General features: G+C 47.9%; 1 non-coding gene across 1 annotated transcript; it reads left to right on the top strand.

The window, feature by feature from the left end:
* The first annotated feature begins 4,675 nt into the window (after window positions 1-4,675).
* TRNAA-UGC (transfer RNA alanine (anticodon UGC)) lies at window positions 4,676-4,744 on the top strand. The gene has a single exon. It is a non-coding gene; the product is annotated as a tRNA-Ala (tRNA).
* Window positions 4,745-8,467: the final 3,723 nt, after the last annotated feature.

Genomic DNA, 8,467 nt, shown 5'->3' with positions numbered 1-8,467 from the left:
ATAACACGACAGGTTTAGCCACTTATACTTGTGAGTAACCAAGAGAATGATGTGATTTGGATGGCCCATACAAATGCCATAAATATAGGGATGGTGGAGAATTCCACCACGGATTCCAGTGAGGCCGGATTCTTTAGAATCCGGGCCCCCAGAATCTGTGGCGGAATGGCCTCCCGCCCCCCCGCCCCCCGCAGAATCTCCCCGGGATGGCACTTACCTGGGGTGGATTCAGCGGTGGTGGCAGTGGATTCAGCGGTGGCGGCAGCGGCTCCGGCGGCTGGTCTCCTGGCTGGCCGCGGCAGGGCTGCCACCGCCGCCATTGCCATCCTTGCAGCCAGCCATGATAGGCTACGTAAGAAGCCTAAATTAAAACAAACAAACAAACAAACACGCAGCGTATGCAAATGGCGGCGGCTATGGTGGCTGCCATTTGCGTGGCCTATTTTTCTCTGACTTATCTTACGTCAATATTTACATAAGATAAAATGGTGGGAAAAAAGGGGAACACAAATAGCGTAGTGGATGCTATTTGCGTTCCTTTATTTTCCCCCGTTCTGGCCTACATAAATATTTACGTAAGATAAAATGGCGAAAAAAACCTGGAGCCAGCACTGCACATGCCCATCATCTGGTGACAATAGTGATGAGAAGGTAGACTCACTGAGGGAAGGGGCCCACTGAGGTTGTCTTGCCCAGCGCCCTCAAAAACCTGGAGCCAGCACTGCACATGCCCATCATCTGGTGACAATGGTGATGAGAAAGTAGACTCACTGAGGGAGGGGGCCCATTGAGGTTGTTTTGGCCACTGAGGTTGTCTTGTCCACTATGCTATTTGCGTTCCCCTTTTTTTCCTCCATTTTATCTTACATAAATATTGACATAAGATAAGTCGGTGAAAAATAGGCGATGCAAATGGCGGCCTCCGTAGCCGCCGCCATTTGCGTACGCTGTGTGTGTGTGTATGTTTTTTTAAAGTTAGCCATGATAGGCTACATAAATTCTTATGTAGCCTATCATGGCTGGCTGCAAGGACGGCAATGGTGGCCGCTATGGCGGCCGCCATTTGCGTCCGCACCAGGCTGCCCGTGGCCGGAAATCCAGCTGCGGATGGCCTTGGCTGGCTGCTCCGCGGCCTGGCTGCGGAGCGGAGTCGGCCATCGAGGATTCCTGGGGTGAGGGCTGGATCGCCTCTCCCCCCATCGAGGATTCTGTGTGGAGGGACGGAGCAAAGGGAGGTCAGTTTCGTACATCCCTACATAAATACATACGAATATATAAAATCAGTCACCATGTGGTGGCCAAATTACCGCAACAGAGGAGCGCATGTACATCCACTTCCACCACACACGTCATCTCATGTGTGATGTAGGAGCTCCAAGTGGAGTTCGAACACACAGAGGTCCAATTGGCGCAATTCTGTTCCCTCTCAAAAATGGAGCATGCTGTCCCAGGATGATCTCGCTGTGATTCCTGCTCTTGTTGAACCTGAGCTCTCTTTTTGATTATTTTTGCCCTCACTCTTTCTCCTCATCAGAGAGCATGAGGAACGGTCCATGTGCATTTCCCGTCGAGACATCTTGACATCCCATTTCTGACGGGATCAGGAACTGACTCTCCAACTGCACTTCCCTGTGAGTAGTGATAATCAGTTAACGTCAGCACATCTTTTTCTTTCTTTCTTCTGGAGGCTATCTTTAATGTATTTATTCATAGGTAATCATATACAACAGAAAATGTATATAGATTTTCCTTTCATGTGCTATATAGAGCACATGGGCCTTCCCTTCTGTTACCATAGACGTAGGCCTGCAGCACAAAGAGGTGTTAAAAACCTGAGGTGGTTGAGTTGACTGTACCATTTCAGATGATGGGCATGTGCAGTGCTGGCTCCAGGTTTTTGAGGGCCCTGGGCAAGACAACCTCAATGGGCCCCCTCCCTCCGTGAGTCTACCTTCTCATCACCATTGTCACCTTAATTGTTCCTATTGTTCCTTAACTTCTTTCTCATCACTGCTATCTACTTACTTGCTTGGCAGGCAGACAGCCAGTGAGCCAGTGGGCAGTGGCATCTCCTGCTCCTCCTTCTCGCCATCTCCACTGTCTCAGAACAAGAGGCAGGTGAATGAGCAGGTTGCAATGCTGAAGGTCATGTCAGTGGGCCCCTGCTTGGGTGTGGGCCCTCAGCAGGACTCCTACCATGCCTAACTTTGATGCCGGCCCTGTGCTGTACCACAGAACTGTGTTCTTTTCCCTCCAGAAAAACTGCATGCATGTGGTGAGAATAGGTTGTGTCTTGAACTGAAAGTCAATTTCTCAAATAGTAGCTCAAATTTAGGTGTGCACAATAATTTCACTCATGATAAATGTCTCCCCCGCCCCTGTAGTACTGTACCAGAAGCAACTGCTCCCTATTTAAAGAAGTTATCTGGGAAGAGAGGGATATAGAATGGATAGTTTATTCCACTCCTGTTTCATCATCCCCTGATACAAACTTTCAGTCAACATTTTACTGCCACAGGGCCAGACTGAATAAATCTGGATTATTAAAGTCTCCATGCGGTACTAGGATGGGATTTGCATAAGAATGTGCCTCCCAGGCTTGAAAAATGCATTGTATCGTGTTGTGCCACAGTGGTTCAGCAAGATGCAGCTCCTGAGAGTCAGTGAAGAGCGTTAGTCGCACAAACTACCTCTGCATTGGGAATCCACTATCAATAACCAAACAGCATTTATTCATTTATTTGCAGGAGTAGCTAGAAGGCAGGCCATTTGCACAAGGACTGAATGAAAGAACCTGCAATTTTATTACTGGCCTTGCATAAAAGTGATGAGCCAGTCCTGGAACAAATACGTCATTAACTCAAATGGATCTGAGCAATAGCCCCTGATCTCAAGACCATTTTGAAAACACTGATCCTGCTGGGCACAGAGTTTGATCTCTAAGCTGGGCCTGATGGCAGCTGGGATTGAATGACATGGCAAATGCATGCTTACATGTATCACATAAATGGATCCGGCATGCTGTGATTTGATACTATATAGCCTGAGCCATTTCCCCCGGTGAAACTCCTTAAGCTTGTTAAAAACAACAACAATTTAAACAATGGTGAAAATAATTTACCAATCATTTATGTTAGGGGTGCAAAATGTAAGGCTTCCAGGCACTTCCCCAAGTTTTGTCTAGTCATCCCCAGGCCCCAGCATCTGCCACTGCAAAAAAAACAAACGAACAACAACAAACAAACAAAAAACCAATGGGGGCACTAAGAAAGAAAGAAAAAGGAAAGCCGCTCTAGGAACAGGCTCTATGGTTCTTGCCATACAAGTATAATTCCTACAGCATCCCAGAGCTTCCTGGGAAGCTGTGCTTGAAGACTCTTTCCTGTCTCCTAGGACACTCTAGGAACAGGGTTTCTGTGGCAGGAACCATAGAGCCTGTTCTCAGAGCATTTTTTCCCTACCTAAAAAGATCCCAGGAAACAGCTGGCATTTTCCACCTCAAGCAGGGATCAGTAAAGCAGTGATTGAGCTGGGGTGGCTGGGGTTTGGAGCAGTCTGCAGCCTTCTCCAGCAACCCCTGTATGTGTGTGTGTGTAGGAGAGAGAGTGTTGTATGTCTATGAATATGTGCATGCGCGCCCACTACCACACCAGCAGACACCTGATGTGGTCCATGGGGTTGAAAAGGTTTTGTAGTTGTGCACCCCTATTTTATGTGAAGTAAATGGGCCAGAGGTTGGCTATTAGCAATCAGGGTTAGCAACCACAGTCTAGGCCCGGGATGCTTTGACATGGCCAGCCTAAAGATAGCTCACCTCAGGGTCAAAAAAAAAAGGGGTGGACATAGGTTGCTGCCTCCAACCAGGTCCACATTGCTCAGTATTGTCACAAGTGACAGGCAATGGTTTTCCAGGATCTGAGCCTGAGGTCTTTCAGACCACCTGTCAACTAGGGATGTCAGAGAATTCCGCGACGCATTCGGCCCCCCGAAATCCGTCGTGGAACAAAGCCCCCGCCGCCCCCAACCCACAAGAGGCTCGCGAAATGGAGCACTTACCTGCTCCCGTCTGCGCTGCTTTGCAAATGGAGCACTTACCTGCTCCTGTCGCATCCTCCTCTTCATAGCCGTGATAGGCCACATAAATACTTACATAGCCTATCACGGCTAACGCAGGGACGTTACTTTACCTAAAAATGCTACCGCCATTTGCATATGCTGGGTTTCCCCCCCCCTGCTGTGATAGGCTACGTAAATATTTACGTAGCCTATCATGGCTCAATACAGGGACGCAAATGGCGGTGGCTACAACAGCCGCCATTTGCATCCCTGCAGGGCTGCCCAGCAGCCGGATGTTCGGCTGCAGGCAGCCGGAGCTGGCGGGCAACTCCGCGGCTTGGCCGTGGAGCGGAGCCGGCCAGGCAGGATTCTGGGGGGGGAGGACTGGATAGCCTCCCCCCATCGAGGATTCCGGGGGGAGGGACGGAGCACCTCCCCCCCACCGCGGATTGCCTGGCGCAGAGCCAGGTAGGTGTTTCATACATCCCTACTGTCAACTGATCCATTTCCTGGAGATGCCAGGAATTGAACCTGGGAACTGAATTGAACCTGGGACCATCTGCATGCAAACTATCTTCTCAACCACTCAGCTATGCTCCTTCCTGAGCTACAGGGAGGGGCCGTAGCTCAGTGGTAGAGCATCTGCTTTGCATGCAGAAGGTCCCGGGTTCAATCCCCGGCATCACCAAGTAGGGCAGGAAAAACTCCTTCCTGAAAGCCTGGAGAGCTGCTGCCAGTCAGTGTCGACAATACTGGGCTACATGGACCAAGGGTCTGACTCGGTATAAGGCAGCTTCCTATGTTCCTATGTGACATTGTCAAAGGTGACACATATCACCCCATTGTATGCAAGTTTACTTGGTTGGGGCTTACTCTCAGGTAAGTATGCACAGAATAGCAGGCTAAGGGATTTTCACAATAAACTTAAAAATCCCTTTAGCTTAAGGTTGCCATGCACACTTATGTGGGGCTAAGCTCCATTGAATCCAGTGGGATATACTTCTGAGTAAACACATATAAAATCAGCCTGCATGGTGGCAATCCAAAGCATGTATACTTGGAGATCTGTCCCACTGCAGTCTTTGTGACTGACATCTGAGTAAGCAGGCTTAGGACTGCGGTGTAAAAGTGGCTTTGAGCCTTGTTTTCACTATTTCTGCAGATGATCAAATGACTGTAAGTAAGACCCAGTGCCGATTAATGGTGGCAATCATGAAACCAACCCTGCAGTCTGGCAGTCCACACAGGGAGGTACGATCTGTGAGAATATCGGTGAGTCAAAAATGGCGGGGGGGGGGGGACACACACAATTGCTCAAATCGTGGTGACAAGGCCATGTAGAAAGCCCCCATGTGCCAGTTTTCAAGAAGGGTGCCCCCCTTTGAGTGCTGCCAAACTGTGAGTCTGGAAGGGCCCCCACATGCTTCCTTGGTGGCTGTTGTAATATATCAGTTGCGCCAGAAGTATTGAATGCTCAGGAATCCACTTTTGAAAGGGAGTGAGAACTGCACATAGTATCGCCACTTACGAAACACCAAAAGAGGGGGAAGTGATTTGCATATGCAAATTTATATTTATACATGCACATTTAGAAACAGTTATTTTTAATTTAAATACACATACAGTACATCTCACCATAGTGTGGAAGAGTGTGACAATGTGACCTGTGTGTCTGCTTGTTAATTCTACTGGGGCTTTCTGCTTTCGTGTGTGTGTGTGGGGGGGGGGATTAGGATGGGTTCCTTTACATGGCAGTGTCAACTGAGGGAGTGCATCCCTCCCTCCCTGGCATGCATGCAAAGGGGGGGGGAATCTTGTTTTCATTGCTTAATGTGCACTGTACTGTTTCCTCGCAGCCCCCAGGAAAGTGACGACTTGTGTAGATGTAACATTGTGCGGTAAGTCTGCAGCCCTTGGCACATTCACTTGGGAGTAAGCCCCATTGAATTCAGTAGGACTTACTTCTGAGTGGACGTAAGATCACGCTGTAAGTCTGCAACACTTGGCACACTTACTTGGGAGTAAACCCCACTGAACTTAATGGGATGCTCTGAATCAATAGAGGACATTGATTCTGAACTTGGTGGGGTGGGGAATCAGATCTTCATTGCAGGGAGGCAGTTTGCTCATGTATTTGCATGGCAGACACACGATCTGAATGGAAGAAAGTCCTTCCTTAGCAAGTTCATAGCATTACATTGGCATTGTATGCTGCCAATATGGTGCCATTAACTTTTATTACTAGCTTATTTCCAATATTTTTGAAAGCGGGATAAAGCAGGGAATGTGCAATCACCAGTGTGCAATAAATTGCTCATGTAAAGACACCTCCTATTGTGAGGTTCTCTCCCTAAAGGGCATTATATTCTATCTGGGGTGATTACTGATCACACAGTTGTATACAAACTTTCCAGACTTTTCATGGCTCCTGCACTTTTGTTGTGACCTTTAGAGCAAGATAAGCCTTACTTCTTAACAGAAATTAACAGAACAGATATCAGCAAAAGTGCAGGGATGTTAATTAAAGTGACTTATAAACTACGTGTGAAAATGTCCTAGGATGAAAATAGGCCTTCTAGATATAGTGACTCTGTGTAATTATTTAAGAAAAGCAGCATTTTCATGTTTTACAGTAACATACTATTCAGTGATAAACCCATTAAACATGACTTGTGTGCTGCCTCTTAATATATTTTAATCTTATTCACGATTTCTAATACTGTGTCTCTACTTAGGTTAATCTAGGTATATCCAATCAAGTGAAACAATAAATATAATTATGGATTCAAAATTAAAATGAGTGGGGATTAATTATATTCATGTATTCCTACCCGCCACCATATGACAAGCAATTAACAACACATTACCATGCACAGTGATCTCAAAAAGAGAGGGGGGGAAATGAAGTACAAAGTTCAACATGCATATTCAATGCAGGGAAATGATTTGTGGTTCCCCACCCCCCACCCCAATGGACAGATATGGTAGGGAAAAAAACCAGGACTCTGACAGCCACACCCAACTCTCTGGACAGCAATGGCAGTTTGTCAAAAAAGGAACCCATTGACCTGTGTTTTGGCACTGTAGCAGAATATGCCCTATAGCGTGTAGAATTGATAAGAATGTATGGCATTTTATTTATTTATTTATTTATTTCTATACCCCCCCAATAGCTGAAGCTCTCTGGGCGGTTCACAAAAATTAAACCCCAAAAGCACACAGTAAAAGAATATAAAATATAAAAAACATTAAAACCACAATATAACAATTGAACCAGAATAAAACCAGAGTAAAACCTAGCAACAATGCAGAGATTTAAAATACAGATTTAAAACAGCAAAGGTAAAAGACTAGGAAGCTAAAATGCCTGGGAAAATAAAAAAAAATAAAAACCTGGCACCGGAAGGAATACAATGTAAGTGCTAGGGGTGTATGAAACCCTGCTTACCTGGCTCCACTGGGTTCCGCAGGTGGGGGGAGGCGATCCGTTCCTCCCCCCGGAATCCTCGATGGGGGCGGGAGGCAATCCGTTCCTCCCCTCCAGAATCCTGCCCGGCTGGTTCTGCTCTGCGGCCAGGCTGCAGAGCCACTGGCCGGGCCAACCCGCAGCGGGGCCTCCAGCCGCTGCCGGGCTGCTATGGACGCAAATGGCATCCTGCGTAGGGGATAGAGGTGGACGAAACTCACTTACCTGTCCTCGAAGCTTTTCGCGGTGGGGGGGAGGTGCTTCGCTGCTCCCCCCGCGAAGTTCAGGCCGGGGGGGAGGCTTCCCGCCTCGCCCAGCTGAAATTCAGGCCGGGGGGGAGGCTTCCCGCCTCACCCCGGCCGAAATTCAGGCCAGGGAGGAGGCGCCTCGCCTCACCCGGCCGCGAACTCAAAAGTTTTTTTTAAAAAACAAAAACGCCCCCTTGATAGGCTACGTGACGATTAACGTAGCCTATCACGGCTAGATCTGCAAAGTCAGCCGTGATAGGCTACGTTAATCGACATGTAGCCTATCATGGGTGACTTAAAAAAAAAAAAAAAGCACGTACGCAAATGGCGGCCTCCATAGGGAGCTGCCATTCCCGTTCCTTATTTGGTCGCTGTAGTCTATTTTCGCCGTAGTCTACGTAAATCTTTACGTAGACTACAGCGACCAAATAAGGAACGGGAATGGCGGCTCCCTATGCGGGCCACCGTTATCCGTACGCGCTTTTTTTTTTTTTTTTTAAGTCACCCGTGATAGGCTACGTGACGATTAACGTAGCCTATCACGGCTGACTTTGCAAATCTAGCTGTGATAGGCTACGTTAATTGTCACGTAGCCTATCACGGGGGCGTTTTTTTTTTTTCTTTGATTGGAATGGCGGCGGTGGCAGCCGGTCGAAAGACCGGCTGCCGCTCCCGCCCCGGACGAACACCTGCCGAA

The sequence above is a fragment of the Heloderma suspectum genome, chromosome 4 (genome assembly GCF_057233095.1).
Source record: "Heloderma suspectum isolate Gila_16-S chromosome 4, 16-S_ref, whole genome shotgun sequence".
In the NCBI taxonomy this organism is placed as follows: domain Eukaryota; kingdom Metazoa; phylum Chordata; class Lepidosauria; order Squamata; family Helodermatidae; genus Heloderma; species Heloderma suspectum.
Note: the sequence above shows the minus strand (reverse complement) of the source record. Positions and strands in the feature narration are given on the sequence as shown.